General features: G+C 33.9%; 1 protein-coding gene and 1 pseudogene across 2 annotated transcripts in view; both read right to left on the bottom strand.

The window, feature by feature from the left end:
* LOC132636919 (probable disease resistance protein At1g61190) overlaps window positions 1–16901 on the bottom strand; it is a 37343-nt gene extending 20442 nt beyond the window's left edge. The window contains exon 1 of one of the 2 annotated variants that reach the window (XM_060354007.1): window positions 16707–16901. The gene's annotated coding sequence lies outside the window, so the exon portion shown is untranslated. Of the gene's footprint in view, window positions 1–12614; window positions 14901–16706 lie in introns of those variants that run through there. The other variant, XM_060354008.1, reaches the window with a different exon arrangement.
* On the bottom strand, window positions 9046–13240 carry LOC132638011 (disease resistance protein RPS5-like; annotated as a pseudogene).
* Window positions 16902–17864: the final 963 nt, after the last annotated feature.

The following is a 17864-nucleotide window of genomic DNA, read 5'->3' as shown; positions in this document are numbered from 1 at the left end:
TCGTTGCCTCACTGAAGATAAAGTAAAGGACTACTTATTTAGTCTAAACATTTCAGGTATCATGTTCCTAAGTATTTTTCTATCTTTGTTTTGATGGTTGATTGTTGTTGACTTTAACATCTACGAAAATTTTTAAACTGATTTTTTGGAGAAGCTCACCATCAGCGTAGTAAAAAATATGGTCTTTCTTTTTTTAAATATTACTATGGAATATAGCACTTCAGCCTCTTTTTGACAAAATATCTTGAAACCAAAGTTGCCGAAGGCCTTATGCCAATATTCTACTGGAATGTTAGTTCGCAAATATGAAATGATTAAATGATATTATATCCGTGAACACCAAAAATGGTAATATTTTTACGGGCTTATTGTGTTTATGATTGAAGATGTGTTAGAGAAAAATTCTCCACATTATATGTATGCCTCGATTTGCTCCTGAAGTAGCAATATCTTAAAAGAGGCTATAAGTTATCACGATTTGATATGCTTAAGGCACGTTCAGATAATTATGTTTTATTCCTGAAGAATGAAAACTTTTGATAAATGTTGCAAGTACTGATCCATTCTCTGAAGTGAATGTGACAATATGTAGTAAACTCTATAAATATAAACGTGCATTTGATTGTGAAAATATCATGATCCATCTCTAGAAGAGGTAGAATAATTGAGAAGAAATATTCTGAATATTATATGTTTTACTCCCGAAGTGGTAAAACTTGAAACTTTACTCCTGAAGCAGTAAAACTCTGAAACTTTACTCCTGAAGCAGAAAGAATTACCAAAATATCTGAGAAATACTCTGAAGCAATGTCTTCTTGTGTTTGAGCAAAATAACGAGCTATTGATGAGCGTCGTATTTCAAGCACATTAAATAATCAGGTTTCATTCCCCGAAGTGAATGAAGAAATACCACAACCTGTCTCCTGGAGAGATAAAATACAAGATATATACATGTTATTTTGGTGGTATGAAATTAAGACATAGCAACACGTACCTGTCGTACGCAGAAACATCTTAAATAATTTTATCAAAGTATCATTCTAAGGAAAAGGGAGCAGAGTAGAATGGTTCTGCTATAACCACATTAATACATTATGGTTAGTTGTTATTGATTTCCTCGAAAGAAATAATAATTAATGTATTTTTCCCTGAAGGAATTAATAACTATGTGGTTGCCTCTTTAATACAAAATGTTCAGATGTTAATGATGAATCTCCTTGAAGGAGATGTTAAATTATTGAAGTTTAGAATTCAATATTTATTTCGTGACATCAGTAGTGTCGAAATTTACTTTCATAGTACCAAAAGTATTTGAGAAATATTTGGTAATAGAAATTAATGATCAAAGGTTCCGGAAGAGCTAATTATTTATTTGCAAGTATCATGACACTAGCAGTGTCCAAATAATATCTGATCATGATAAATAAATTGAAGTCTCTTGAAGATGTTATATATGATAATACCATTCATCGTAGATCGTAATTGGTACGATCGGAACACTGTAGTAGACCTGAAGTTTACTAACAATAAAAATGGTTATTGTCACGACCCAACCCCGTGGGCCGCGACCAGTGCCCTAGCTGGGCACCTATACGTACCCGATACCCAAATTAGCATATTAACAAAATAATATAATAATAATATTAGTGGACGCTACAGAATTTAGCATAAAAAGCAGACTTGGCACACATAGGCCGATAAGGCCATCATAGAACAAAGTATCCCAAACATATGTACAGAACCCACACAGATATATCCACAGACCTCTACAGAACATAACATAATCATAAGACGGGACAGGGCCCCGTCATACCCAGAACAATGTACATATCCAGATAGCAGTGACAGACTGTACCAAAAGATGGGCTCTGAAGAAGAGAGCGCCCCAATAGAGCAGAAATGGGATCCTAAACGTGTGGATCAGCGAACCTGTCGTCTGTACCTGCGCGGCATGAAAACGCAGCCCCCGAAGAAAGGGGGTCAGTACGAAATATGTACTGAATATGTAAAGCGGAATCACAGAAGTCAAATCATAATGATTTCAGAAAATGAGTACAAAATCTAGAGTGTCAAATGCATATTTCCAAAACAGACAGAATGTGTACAGAAACATATGTCATATCATATCCGGTCTCTGCCACGGGACTCAGCAGACAGAACGTGGCCACCCTCCCGACGCTGGTGCCACAATACAGAGGAATCAGAAAAAGGGGCGTGGCCCCGTATCATAAAATGTCATATCAAAATGGCCATAACAGATCAGATCAGAATAGGCGGACATGGCACATCATACTCCACAGACCCATGTACGCGTATACCTGCCCCCTCACATCGGGGCGCGGCGAACAATGCAGAGAATCACGCTTGACAACATATCCTGGCCCGGGCTCAGTGTGGGAAACATTGGGACATCCACGAATGGAGTAGTGAGAAACTAATGCAATTTAAAAATATCATAAATGTTTTCAAAGACTCGATGAAGCGTATCAAAGCCAAACAGATCCAATGGAGTCGGACGGGATCATAATAAATGCATTTCGGATATCATAATAAATTACAAAAGTATAACTTTCCCGAAGTCATTCCGGGTGTCAAAATAATTTATAAGATTTAATAGAATATTTAAAACAATGTTTATTAGGCGATTAGTATGATAGTCAAAACATTTCTTTCAAAAATCGCCTAAAAGGGAAGCTTTAGCACATTAAGGGCAAAACCGGGAATAGTGGGCCCGCCTCGGGACAAATAAGGCGGCGGGCTCAAATTGTGCCCTCTAAGCTTATAGTATCACTTAAAAAGGTTCTACAAACATTCTATGACTTTCCAAGTAATTTGGAGCAAAGTTGCATAATTTCCCGGAAAAGCATACTAAAGTGGTTCAATTCCACTGAAGGAAAAACTGAGATTTTCTCTTGCGGATTCCGAGGGCCAAGAGGTCCTTCGAGGCCCGGATCCGACCCTAACACACTAAGGGCATGCCAAGGGAAGAATTGGGGTTGCTTTACATACCTTTCAAGCTCTTTACGCCTTTCCAAACTCATTTCCCGTTTCGTCGAAAAACTGCAATTGGTCAAGTTTACCAATTGTAAGCTATGAATACCAAAGTTTCAACTTAAGGCATAATTGTCTCCCGATATTTCGGCAGCACTTCCCCTATACATATAGCACCCCGAGAATTCAACTCGGCTATAAATCATCAACAACAACCCAAACGACAACATCAATATCAACAACAACCATTAAAGACACAAATATCCTTCAACTAGTCATTTTTCTCACAAGTTGACATAACCTTCATTCTAACCCAACTTCCAAACTAATATCAATGATTTCACATTCATTAACATTCAAAACCATCCCAATAAAATTCTAGAAACATTTCATATCGTTTTCCTTAAGTTATACACTCGATATACACAATATACAACTTTCCGTCAAAGTCATAACTTATGCAAAACATCAAATCTTTGGCATACAACTTCATAACAAGTTTCCAACTTCCAAATTCATCAATGATCATCATAATTCACAACCAAACAACTTCATTTCCTTAATGTCGGAAAATCATACTAAAACGACATAAGTTTCTACATTCCAATTCAATACAAACTTATATCATTCTAACTTCATTTACATTACAAACATCACAACAACACTTTAACACACTAAACAAACTTAATCCATTCCATTCCAAACCACTCCATACCACACGGCCAAATGCTATTTTCATCAATTCAATCAAATTTATTCCACTTTCATTCTCAACATAAATTCCATCACAATCACAACTAGAATGCAACATGAATTCAACACATTGTCACCACACAACACACACACACCCACGGCTCCAAGCCATATTCCAAACCCACTTTGCAAACTTCCATTTTTCCATACAATCAACACATTTCTATATACTACAACACAATCAAAACTTCATAACACAATAAAAAGGTAGAAATTCTTACCTTTTCCTCAAGTCTTCTTCACTTGGAGATGTGATCACTTTGGTGATTCTAATGCTTCCCACTCCAAAACAACTATACCAAGTTACAAAGGAACCTTGACTTAGTAGGAAATCAACAAGAAATAAATTTTTTGGACAATATTTTGGAGGGCTAATTTTTGCTCTCCAAGCCGAGAGCCTCACTTTCTCTTCTTCTATTTTGCTCTTGTTTATCTTCTTTGTTGATCTTATCATAGTCTTCAATTGCTTAAATAATTGAAGTGCTTGGTCACATGACCCATAAAATGGGCTTGGACCTAGCCAAAGTGGCCGGCCAAGCACCCCATTTTGGGCCTCACATTACTTCAATTTTTTTTTTGAGCCCAATACTTATGAATCACATTTTGTAATTCCCGAAACAAATTTCCAAAATTCCAAAATTGCCCTTAGCTTTGTCCCACACTTTCATGACTCTATTCTTTCATACATAACTCCTATGTTCAACAAAATATCAAATTTGACCTTATATCTCAAAAATCCAATATAATTCAAGTCTTTCCAAACGTGTGAAAACACGGGATATAACAGTTATCATATTGAGACTACAAATAATCGGAATATTAAATATCTTCAAGTTACTTTGGGTAAGAAATACATGAGTGAAGATTCTTCAAGAATTTGTTTGCGTTGCTTGTTCTCATAATAAGTTGATTAAACCAGCTAATGTTGGGACTGAATCCCCAAAATTCTGAAAAATATATAAGGTGAATGTGGGCCCCTTCACCTGTAATGTGATGTCTTAAATAGATGCATATATGAGACAGTCACATTTATATTTATTGTCAACTGGCAGTTTGACATTTACGAAGTTGCTCGCTCAAAATGATTGAGCTGGAAGCACAATTTTCAGAATATGTAATCAAGATAATCATCTTGATAATGCTGGTTTATATCTAAGTTGGTTTGACATTAGATGCCTCCATAATACAGCTAAACCATTGCTTATGAGAACATAGTTTCAGATGTTGGTCTGAGATATGATATATTGCATACAACAGCACTTGTATGCTTCAGATCAATAAATTTTGATAAATTCTCCCCTCATATTTGGTTCAGGGTCAGGAACTAAATATTTTCATCTTTTAGCATTTGATGTGCGGTACATGATTAATGGATATACCATGATGCACAAATGGATTTTCCCAAAGAAAATGGGGACATATGTCACTAAAATAAAGGGGAGAGAATAAACAGCTAAGAAATATGTTGTGAATTATCATTAGTATGATCCTCGGATAATTCAAGTCAAATGCTGGAAGCATTTGCTGACCCAACTATTTCATATTTCATCTGCAAAATGCTCCTAATGTCCCCGAAGGACAAGTCTACAGATGCATGAAGCACAGTAGACGAATCAATTCCAAATATAATAATCCTTGAAAAAAGGAGGAGCAAATGATCATAATAAAGAGGCAATGTGCTCTTGAAGAGCTACGACATAACACTTCATAAACCTTATGAGAGGTTCAGGTACCTGAAAATGATGAAGTGATGAGATCTCAGTAAGTTATGTCGAATTTCAAACCGATACAAAATGATATCTTGTCGACGATATCTTTGATACAATATGGCGCGGAATATTGTATAAGATTGTGAGGATCTGAGTACTACGTCTCTTAAAGCATGTTGATGTAGAAATAATTACCAAGTAAAATGATGCATCTTGGTAAACGTAATGTTTATTGGACCAACAGTCCAAACATCAGAAAATGTCACATTATTTATACTGATGGATGCAGTCACAGCCTATGTGGCTTACTTGATGAAATTTATATGAAAATTCCTGAAGGATATAAAATGCCTGAAGCATTTGGTTTAAAGTCTCGAGAAATGTATTCAATCAGATTACAAAGATTATTATATGGTTTAAAACAATCAGGGCGCATATGGTATAATCGCCTAAGTGAGTACTTGATAAATGAAGGATATATAAATGATGCCATTTTTTTAGACTTATATAAATGATGTCATTTGTCCATGTATTTTTATTAAGAAAACAAAATCAGGGTTCATTATACTTGTTGATGACATAAATCTCATTGGAACTCCAGAAAAGCTCCAAGAGGCGATTGAATATTTGAAGGAAGAATTTGAGATGAAAGATCTCGGAAAGACAAAACTCTGTCTTGGTCTGAAAATTGAACATTTCCCAAAAGGGATCTTTATCCATTAATCTGCTTATACTGAGAAAGTTTTAAAAATGATTTTACATGGACAATGCACATCCTTTAAGTACTCCAATAGTTGTTCGCTCACTTGAAGTGAGTAAAGATCCGTTCCGACCTCAAGAAAAAAATGAAGCTCGATCTCAAACAGGCTATTTGTTTACATGCGAATGTATTGCAATATCTCTTCTCCTACACGAAGACATTGGAACGGAATCTTGTTGGTTATGCAGATGCAGGTTATTTATCTGATCCACATAAAGCTCGATCTCAAACAGGCTATTTGTTTACATGCGGATGTATTGCAATATCATGGTGATCGACAAAGCAGTCCATTGTTGCTACTTCTTCAAATCATGCTGAGATAATCGCTATTCATGAAGCAAGTAGAGAATGTGTGTGGTTGAGATCAATGATACATTTCATCAAATAAAAGATGTGGCTTGAAGTGTGATACAAAAATACTCACAGTATTATATGAAGATAATGCTGCATGCATAGCTCAATTAAAAGGAGGTTTCATAAAAGGGGATAGAACGAAGCACATTTCACCAAAGTTATTTTTCACACATGATCTCCAGAAGAATGGTGATATTGATGTGCAACAAATCCGTTCATGTGACAATCCTGCAGATTTGTTCACCAAATCTTTACCAACTTCAACTCTTGAGAAGATGATATTCAAGATTGGAATGCGAAGACTCCGACATCTGAATCTTGGTCTTCGTCAGGGGGAGTGAAATACACGTTATACTCTTTTTTTCTTAACCAAGTTTTGTCCCATTGGACTTTCTTGGTAAGGTTTTTAATGAGGCAACTCTCAAAGCGTATTATTAGATATGTGCACTCTTTTTCCTTCATTAGGACTTTTTCCCACCGGATTTTTCCTAATAAGGTTTTAACGAGGTACATCATCTATTAATGGACATCCAAGGGGGAGTGTTAAAAATATCCCAAGTAGTGAATATCCATTAAGTTATAAATACCCCAAAATATCCCAAAATATCCCATGTCAATTAAATATGTTAATCATTTGTATGTTGCTCCTATAAATAGGATGCACAGATGCAATGTTGATAAAGCAGAAGTAATATAATCTGATATCTCTCTACATATTCTCTCTACATATTTCTTCTGTGTATTTACTTCATAGTTTTATTTCATATCAGTTACTTATTTTTTAGTGAAATTAAAAGATGGTTACCATTTGATTGGCATTTCGTTGATTGCAGATACACTTCCCTTCAGCCCTTTGGAGGAAAGAATTAAGGGAATCTTGAAAATATATATAGTTTATTTTTTTAAGGGTAGGTTCAAATAGTCCTGAAGTATGCACTTACCGTTTTGATACTTTAAGTTTGCTAAAATTTAACATATTTTAGTTTTCGTCGAATATTTAATAATTTATGCAACACAAAAAATTGTAATAGACACTAAGAAGATATAGAAATTACACCTCAAAAAATTACACCAGATTCTAAAAATAAATTGAAAACGTCAGAAACTACAAAAATTAAACCTCTTTATGTGAGTTCCTACTAATTTTTTTTCTTATTTCTCATCAAATCTAACAAATAGAGTTTGATAAATATTTAACGGAGACAAAAAGTGTTAATTTTTTTCAACTTTAAGGACTGTTTAGTGCATAATTAAGGGGCTATTTTGAACTACCCTCAAGCATAAGGGACCGACTTTATCATTTTCTCAAGATCTATTATTCTCTTCGTTTCAATTCATTTGTGTTACTTTCCTTTTTAGTCTATTTAAAAAAAATATCATTGTTTACTGTTAGTGACCTTTTACACCAATATCCTACACGATATATGTAAGACCACAAGATTTAAAAGTTTTCTTTATTTTCTTAAACTGCCGAGTCAAACTAAGAGAAACAAATAGGCGAATGGAGTATCATATTTATTTGATTAAAAATTAAGGTTTATTAAGAAATTTGATTGTATTTATCCAAGTGACTTGATAGTATAAATTTTATACAGAAATTCAAGTCGAATAAATAAATATGGATCATACTACATTTTGGAACTTTTCCAGTAATTTTTTCCATTTAAGTCTTGAACATAGTACTTGATAACAAAAGAGGGAGGAGAATTAGCAACACCAAAATATTACATTTTTTTAAAGTTATTACCATAATTTAATTAATTCTAACGGGTTATTTTCTGTCACTTTGCATAGGAAAAAGAACAAAACATAAAAGTTAGCGCAGTATCAAATGCTTACAACTTGGGAGTATACGAAATCGAAATGGTCTTTTGACCATACCATTTTGGCCACAATGGCTCAAATGGGATAAATTTATATAATTATTTAAGTCAAATTTAATAATTTATGCTTACTTATTATCATTTCTATCTTTTCTTCTCAAAATTTATCTTAATTTAAAATTTTATAATAAAAGTTATGGTGATTTTTACATAAGTATGACCAAATTTGGATCAAATTAGTGTGGCAATTTAACAACTCTCGTACAAAATATTTCCCTTTTTGTATTGTGTTATGGTAATGAATGAACAAATATCATTAAATTATATGATAGAAGTTGCACATGTATAAGAAGAAAAAAAGAAAGAAATAAACGACTAGAGGTTGTAGTTGAATCATTAACAATAGAGGGCTGTTTCGTAATAAAGTAAGAAAATAGGAGAGGTTACATAAATATAACAAATGAGTAAAATATTTCATAATTTACAATTATTAACAAAATCACATAATCTACAATATATACCATATAAACGCCGAGTAAGTGAGAAACAAGATGAATCAAGATAAATTTGAGGCTCAACAAAGGAACATTCCATGAAGTAAAACGGATTTTTGAAAATAAGAAAAACAAAAAAAGAGTTAAAAGGAGAAGAAACAGAGGTACCAAAATTTAAAATTTATAAGTACAATAATACAATACAATTGTTTAAACACAGAACAAAACAAACGATTCTTTTTTATAAATTAAAAAAAAAAAAAAAAAAACTCGAAATGGACTCTTACCAGCGCAGATATTTAATGTGAGGTTGGAAGAGGGTCTTGAGATGGGATTGTTCCCACTCCAATGTTTCCCACCAATCTTTTTCTGGAACTTTGATTGTATGGAGGGCTGGAAAAGGATGTGCATTTGTAGTGGGAGCATAGAAAGGCATCCTCTTCAGCTTGAGGCACCATTCAAAACTCATCGATTCAAGGGAATCACAGATGAGTTTTCCCTCACAGATTCTCTTCAATTTAGGCAGATTCCACAGTGTGAGCTTTTTTAGCTTTGGAAGGATGAGAATGTCACTACTTGTACCTAATTGGCTACTTCCATCTTCGTCTGTTGCTTCCTCTGCTATTATCTCTTCCATCTCTTCACAACACGCTACATCAAGCTTTTGAAGGTTTTTGAGATCCTGCAAGATAGCCCGTGGAAACAACTTCTTCATCTTATGGCACCATGAGATACCCAATTCTGTTAGACCCGAAAAGGTGTGAGATGCAATATTTCCCTTACAAAGCCCAACAAGATTTGGCAAATATTCAACACTCAGACTCTGGAAACATATGCAGTGTGGGTCTGTAGTAGTATTTCTACCAGATGGTACGTTGACAATCCATTCTATGTCATCACAAAGGCTGATTTCGCAGTTCAAGCCTCTTAAAGTAGTCCGTGACAGAAAATTGTCCATCAAGCAGCTACTCAGCCCATTGCAGTTGCTAATATCTAGAATGTCAATGCAATGTGGAAGAATAATTGATGTTGGCGCTTCTCCTCCACCTGCTTCAATGGTGAGATTTTCTACAATCACTCTTCTTAGTTTGCAATCTCCAAATTCCAATTCAAGAAAAGTACCCTTGTCCGCATCCCCTACATATATGTCATACCACCAATCTCTCTCATAGCTACGACGACTTGTCATGAACTTGTTGAAGTTATGCAAATCGCAGAACCGGCCTTCGAATTCTTCGAGCAGTTCCAAGCTGGCCAAGTCTTCAGCTTGTGCATTAATACACAGAGGAATTTTGAGATATTGAAGATGGGACAGTTTAGGTAATATCTCCTTTGGCAGTTCCTCAAGATCTATTCGACCCATATCTAGATATTTAAGCTTGACTAAGTTTTCCATGCCTTGAGGTACTTCCATAATACCAGTGCCAGATAGATCTAACACCCTCAGACTTTTGAGCTTTCCCAGTGGTGGCACAGATCTGAGCTCCTTACAGCCTTGAAGCAAGAGTGCTCTAAGTCTTCCCAAGTTAGAAATGCAACTCGGCAAATCCATAAGCTCGGAGTTGCCGCTCAAGTCGAGTACCTGGAGCTTGTTCACGTGCTGAAAGAAATATTCCGGGATACTTCTCAATCTACAATTACGAAAAAGCAAGGTTGATAATATGGGGCAATTGGGTGCCATGCCTTCAGGGATTTCCTTTATGAAGCTGAACATAAAGGAGACTTTATCCAAATCGAATGTCCAATCTTGCTCCTCCGGCACATGCAGTCCTACTCCAGCCCTTACCATGTACCTTGGTTTAATATTAGTGATCCGCAATGCCATTTCCCTGAGTAAATCATGCATCTTTACTCGTTCTTCATCAGCTGCTTCAAGTAAGCAGACCTTCTCTAGTTTATTCAATATGGTATGCCCCTGGTCAAACTCTTCTTGCCTGCTATCTCCCTTCAGCAGTCCCTCCATGATAAATCTACCAATTAGTTCATCTCTATCAATTCTATCATCCTCGGGATACAAAGCACAGTACAAGAAGCACTCTTGCATATTTGTATCTCTTAACCGATCATAGCTATACCGCAGTACCTTGAAGACATCACTTTCCATGTCATCGGGAAATTCTTTCAAAGCATTCCTCCACTCCCTTATATCAGTCACCCCTCTCATGCTTCCTGCCAATGTGATGAGCCCGAGTGGTAAGCCCTTGCACCTTCTTGCCATGGAATTGGCAACTGGCTCGATATCTGGACTAAGCAGAGTCTCGTCTCCTAGACTCTTCTTGAACAACTCCCAAGCATCATCAGTGTTGAGTTGCTTCACTTCGAGTAGTTTCTTACAGCCCATCTTTTGGCAGACTTCATACGAGCGAGTAGTTAGAATCAGTCTACAGCCTTCCACACCAAGAGGGACGGACACCCAACTTCTCCAAGCTAAGGCGATCCCAGACATCATCCAATATGATAACAATGTTCTCCCTTTCTTTGAATGCCCTGTTTAATTTGGCTGCCCTTCTATGCTCATCAACCTCATCTGAAAGGTCCAGATTTACAATTTTGGCAAGATCATCTTGTAATCCTTTGATGCTAAACTCCTGAGAAACAGTAACCCAACGGACATGATCACGAACCTCATTAACAAGACGATTATGTATATGCTTTGCCAAAGTCGTTTTGCCCACACCTGCCATGCCATATATACCGATGCTTGAGACATTTTCAACATGTAACCACGTCCAAATCACTTCTAAATTTTGTTTTGATTTTTCCTCGTGAACTTGAGGCGCCAGTAAAAGACACTCCTCTTTCTCATACATATCATGTTCGAGCGTTCCAAAATGTTTACTTTGCTCAAGAAGTTCTCCAACCCTTCCATTCATCTTCTCCAAAGCACCAACATTTTTCTTCCCTCTTGCTACTTCTTCTTTGACCTTCATAACCTCTTCAAACCAAGAACCAACTTCTCTTTTCCTCTTCTTCTTCCCAGATTGCTCTCGATTCTTAACATCTGTCTCCACATCAGATGCTCTATCTGATAATAGCTTTACATTTCTTTCCAGAGTTTCCCAATTCTCATCAAATTCAGTGATACTTTTGAACTTATTTACTGCAAAATCAAATACCTTCCCAGTAATAGTGTCCATGATCTTCCAAAAAGCACTGCAATAAACTACAAGCATGTAATTAAGTTGCAGTGGAAAAAATCAAAATCAACATGTAGTTTACTAAAAACATTACCCTCCACAACAGTCTTCCACTTTGAGATATAATCAACATATTTGACTACTTCTATACTATTTACAATTTTCAAGAACTCAAATTTAATAATTTATATATACCATCACACGACATTTCAAGTTCCTAATTCCTGAAAGCAGAGATAGAATCACACATGAAAATTAACGACTCTTCTCGATTTTGGGCCTATGATAAATGAACTTGATCATCTTAAGGAGATTCCTTGTTTTTCCTTTTTATATATTAAAAAGGAAAAGAAAATAATTAACTAAGTTGTAAGTAATACACGTTTAGTAAACACATGAAGTTAAAAATAAATTACCTTTTCAGCTGCTCGGCAGTCAGATCTGATGTCAACTACACAATGAAAAAGAAGAAAAATAATTACCATGGAAGTTTATATATGAAAAAAAATCTGGAAATGAAGTTTAAATTATCAAATCGAATAAAAAAGATGCACAAGACATACTTAATGAAGGCTTAAAGAATCAGTGGTTACCTTTGATCTTCAAGAACGTAAGAAATCAAAAGCACTTTCTTCTATAACTATAAATGGGGGGAAATACTGATTGGTTTTGGTCAAAGATGTGGTCCAGAATTTTCTTGGACCTAAACTCTTTTGCAAAGATATTTCTTGGTGGGGAGGGAAAGGGAATTGAAAAAAAAAATTGGGGAGAAAAGAGTTTTGTTAGACAAACTCTTTTTTTTTTTTTTTTTTTTTTTTTTTTTTTTTTGCAGAAAATGATTGGAACAATGTTTTCTAAAATCATTTTACAAAACATAAAATGTAGCCCGGGTCACTGACACTAAAAAATGTTCAATGACTATTTTTCACTGAATGAGAATAAAAGTGATTTTTTTTGTGATAACATTTTTTCCGCGTTTTAATAGGGGAACATGTTTCTCGCCGTGTGTTTTTTTAGTAAGTTGGTTCGAAGATGAATGAGGTGAGAAAATTATGTTTTATAACACAAATTTTTCACTGAATGTAGGTGGTAAAAACCTCTGTTTCTGCGAATGAGTAATTTATTTGAAGAAAAACAATAAAAATTATGCATCAAAATTTACAAAGCAAAGATTGATATAAGAGAAATGCATTAAAGTTTTTCGTCCTCTTTTAGCCATCTAATATGAGAACTTATTGAGCCAATTAATCTAAATTCATCAGGGAATTTACGCGGAAGGACATCTATTTAATTTTTAATCTCATCAATAAAAGTAGTGCAAATATGTATATATTTGCCTGGGCTTGTCCTGCTGCTTATTCTTATTCAAATTTTTGCGCGGAGCGCCCTTTTTTTGGGCTGGTCTTTATATGTTGGCCCTCATTTATGTCTTCTTTAAATTTTGCCCTTGCCGCCTGTTTAATGAAAGTTTTTTGACAAAATTACCCTTACCCCATTAAAATCCTTTTTATTTCTTCATTTGCCCTTTTCTTTTCTTTTTTTGCTTCTTCTTTCCTCCTCTGTTTTGTGTTTGTCTCATCTGTTCTAAAACTTAGATACAAATTTGGATATTTTGCTCGTTTCAATATTTGTTTTTATGTTAAATTGTTATTTGTTGAATTGATATTCTTGTCTTCATCGTTTTTTATATTTAATTGATCCTTTTTTATTTAAAATTATAGTGTTTTGTTATAATGTCTATATGATTTTTTGAACTTTAGTTTCATTCCCCATGTATATATTTTGATTTTTTGAATGTCGTATTATGAATGTCGTAATATGTTTTAGTTGATTTTGATATGCGTTTTGGTTTTCTCTTTGTTGAATCGTTGAAGTTTTGCCTGTGAACAGCTGTTTTATGTTGTTGCTGCTGTTTTTATTTAATAATCTGATTTTTGTGAAGAATGTGTTTGTCTGAGGCAACATATATCGGATCCGGCAAAGTTCTTCGTTTTTGAAACTGAAGTTATGCCGGTTCAGGCATAAAGTTATGCTTGTTCCGGCATAACTTCATGAATTAAGTTAATTTATGTGTGCTTGATTTTTTGGTGTTGTCTTGTTAATAATTTTGGTTTTTATGCAATCTTATGTGTTTTTGGTGTTTTGTTAATAATGTTTTGTTTTAGTTATGAAAAATGAAAGTTTGCCTCTCACGGCATACTTTGTAATTTTGTAAACTGAAGTTATGCCGGTTCCGGCATAAAGTTATGCTTGTTCCGGCATAACTTCATGAATTAAGTTAATTTATGTGTGCTTGGTTTTTTGGTGTTGTCTTGTTAATAATTTTGATTTTTATGCAATCTTATGTGTTTTTGGTGTTTTGTTAATAATGTTTTGTTTTGGTTATGAAAAATGAAAGTTTGCCTCTCACGGCATACTTTGTAATTTTGTAAACTGAAGTTATGCCGGTTCCGGCATAAAGTTATGCTTGTTCCGGCATAACTTCATGAATTAAGTTAATTTATGTGTGCTTGATTTTTTGGTGTTGTCTTGTTAATAATTTTGATTTTTATGCAATCTTATGTGTTTTTGGTGTTGTTTTGTTAATAATGTTTTTGTTTTGCTTATGAAAATGAAAGTTGCCTCTAACAGCATACTTTATTCTTTTGTAAAGTGAACTTTTGCCTCCTCCGGCATACTTTTCTAGTTCTTAACACTTGTGTAAATTTTTGTTTTGCTCATGAAAATAAAAGTTTGCCACTAACAGCATACTTTGTTCTTTTGTAACGTGAACTTCTGCCGCCTCCGGCAGACTTGTCTAATTCTTAACACTTGTGTACTTTTTTATTTTGCTTATGAAATTGAAAGTTGCCTCTAACAGCACACTTTGTTCTTTTGTAAAGTAAACTTCTGCCTCATCCGGCATACTTTTCTAGTTCTTAACACTTGTATACTTGATGTTTTGCTTATGAAAATGAAAGTTTGCCTCTAACAGCATAATTTGTTCTTTTGTAAAGTGAACTTCTGCCTCCTCCGGCAGACTTGTCTAATTCTTAACACTTGTGTACTTTTTTATTTTGCTTATGAAAATGAAAGTTGCCTCTAACAGCATACTTTGTTCTTTTGTAAAGTAAACTTCTGCCTCCTCCGGCATACTTTTCTAGTTCTTAACACTTGCGTAAATTTTTATTTTGCTCATGAAAATAAAAGTTGCCTCTAACAGCATACTTTGTTCTTTTGTAAAGTAAACTTCTGTCTCCTCCGGCATACTTTTCTAGTTCTTAACACTTGTATACTTGATGTTTTGCTTATGAAAATGAAAGTTTGACTCTAGCGGCATACTTTGTTCTTTTACAAGGTGAACTTCTGCCTCCTCCGGCATACTTATTCAGAACTTTGCCTAATTATTTTTTGTCAACTGAAGTTACTATAATTTCAAGTCTAAGTCATTGAGCATTGTATACTAATCAAATGGAACGTATAAACTAATCAAAATCAGAACAAAGCAATAAATTTGATCAATTCTATGTTGTTGAGTAAAATTATGATTCACAATGTTGAATCTCAACTGAATATCAGTTGTTTAGTTCATAGAAGATAATTTATTGTTATTTTCAAATATTAACAAATCTAAACTTAATAAAGCATCAAATTGAGTTGAATTACGTTCACTTGAAACGCTATATATTATGTATTTATCTTTTCCGATGTTGTAGCAGCAAAATCAATGGAGATTTCTCCGATGAAATGTTGGAACGATTGAAAGGTTTGTTGTTGGAATGATGGATAGGTTTAATTGGATGTTAGTGGGTTTGTTACAGACTTTCAGGTTTTTATATGTGATGAGTAGGGGTAGTAACGTCTTTTCTTATTATTTTTTAGCTTAGAAGGGCAAATATTAAAGACCACGCATTACGGGGGCAAATATTAAAGACCACGCATTACGGGGGCAAAAATTAAAGACCAACGCATTTGAAGGGCATTCGTGCGAATTGCCCATTCTTATTCTCGTTTTATATATATAGAAGAAGAGTATTTTGTAACTTTTTTAACGTAGTTAGGAATATTTTGTTAAAATACAATGAAAAACAAGAACAATAGATTGAAGAAGAAAAAAACCTGGTTTAATACATTAACAGACCTTAAATTTGCCAATAAATTTCATTTAGCCACTCAAATTATCGCTTGTTTTAATTGAGCACCTGAACACGTGATAAAGTATTCTTAGTTCAAATTTTGAAAAAAAAAATTGTGCATGTTTCCAACGTCTATTAGATAGTTAAATTAACCACATAAAATATGTCATCTCATTTAATTATACACATCAACTTCACATGCTTGAGGTTTTACAACTTATTGAGCTACTGCGTATAATTAAAGTAGCTGACATAATTTAAGCAGTTAACTTATCAAGTAATGGACACTTAAGAATAAGCGCAGAAAAAAATCAAAAATTGAACCCGAAAGTGTCTAAAAAAAAGTTTGATCATGTTTTTAGGTGCTCAAGTGGAACAAGCTGTAGTTCGAATATAATTTATTAGCAAGTTTAAGGGGTTTTCCATGTATTAAGCCAAAAAACTTTCTACAAGCAACATGAGGTTAAAATAATTCAACTTTTTAGCTGTTTAGCAGTCAGGATCGTTTGTCAAATACCATAAAAGAAGAAGAACAAGGAATACAATATTATAAAGAAGTTTAGTATTTACCTCTTACTTTCAAGTTGAAGCAGAACGCAATATAGCTACACAGATTTGTATTGTGTTTAGTTTCAAAATTATGAACCAATGTGTAAGAAACCAAAAGCAGGAGAGAAGAAGTGCACTTAATCGTAATCGAAAGCAAAAGAGAAATCAATGGTCTCTTTTTGAAAGTGAAAAAAGGAAACGAAGATATACAATTTATTGAACTTGATTGAGAAAATGAGAAAAATGGTCTTTTATCCTTGTTGGTTGATTCGAAGTTATCCCTAAGTATTATTTGAAGATTTTTAGTTCTTTAAGTTTGTAAAAAGTAAGCACTTTTTATTTTTATTAAATATTTATCAAACTTTGATCGTTAAACTTTAACTCAAATCGTGAAAATAAAAAGTATTTAATGGGAATACACATTTGAAAGTATAGTAGTTTTTGCTAGTATTTTTTTCATTTATTTCAAAAATTTAGTGTAATTTTTTGAGTTGAAATTTTTATTATTTTTTGTCTTTTTTCTTTTTAGTGCTTGGTGTAATTTTTATGTTGTACTTGAGAAAAGTGGGTATCTTAGTAGCTTTGTTTGTTGGTTAGTTAAACTTTCATCTTATTGGTAAGTGTTTGAATCCCCACGTTGTAATCCCCTTTCCTCGTCCTTAAATAAGGAAAATTTAAAACATGAATACTTGAAAAAACTACTATAAAAAATAAAGGGCTATTTTAGTCATTTTACGAACTAAATTATTGATGGTTTTGGTCAAGGTCTTTTTTTAAGGCAAAAAAAGAGACAAAGATATGGTCAAGGATTTGCTTGGATATAAAGGTAGCACTTTTAACAATTCTTTTAAAAAGAGTTTCGGGTGGAATTTCAAAAACGAAAGAGGGGAGAATTTTGTTCTCTATTTTTTATTTTTTATTTTTTACCATGAAGTGTTTGGTATCTATTTTGGGTTTGATTAATTCGAATTCACATTAATTTTATTTTATTTTGAGGATAAAGTGATTACTACCAGATGCAGATGTAGGTTGCAGTATGAATTCATCTGAACCCTATTCTACTTGGTGCATAAATTTAGATATAAAATTTTCATTAAAATTGCATTAAATAGTAAATCTGAATTCATTATTTTAAAAATACGATTGATTTAGTGCTATGATTTAGTTGAACCCATAGAG

This window comes from Lycium barbarum, chromosome 4 (genome assembly GCF_019175385.1).
Source record: "Lycium barbarum isolate Lr01 chromosome 4, ASM1917538v2, whole genome shotgun sequence".
In the NCBI taxonomy this organism is placed as follows: domain Eukaryota; kingdom Viridiplantae; phylum Streptophyta; class Magnoliopsida; order Solanales; family Solanaceae; genus Lycium; species Lycium barbarum.
This window is presented reverse-complemented; position numbering and strand designations above follow the sequence as displayed.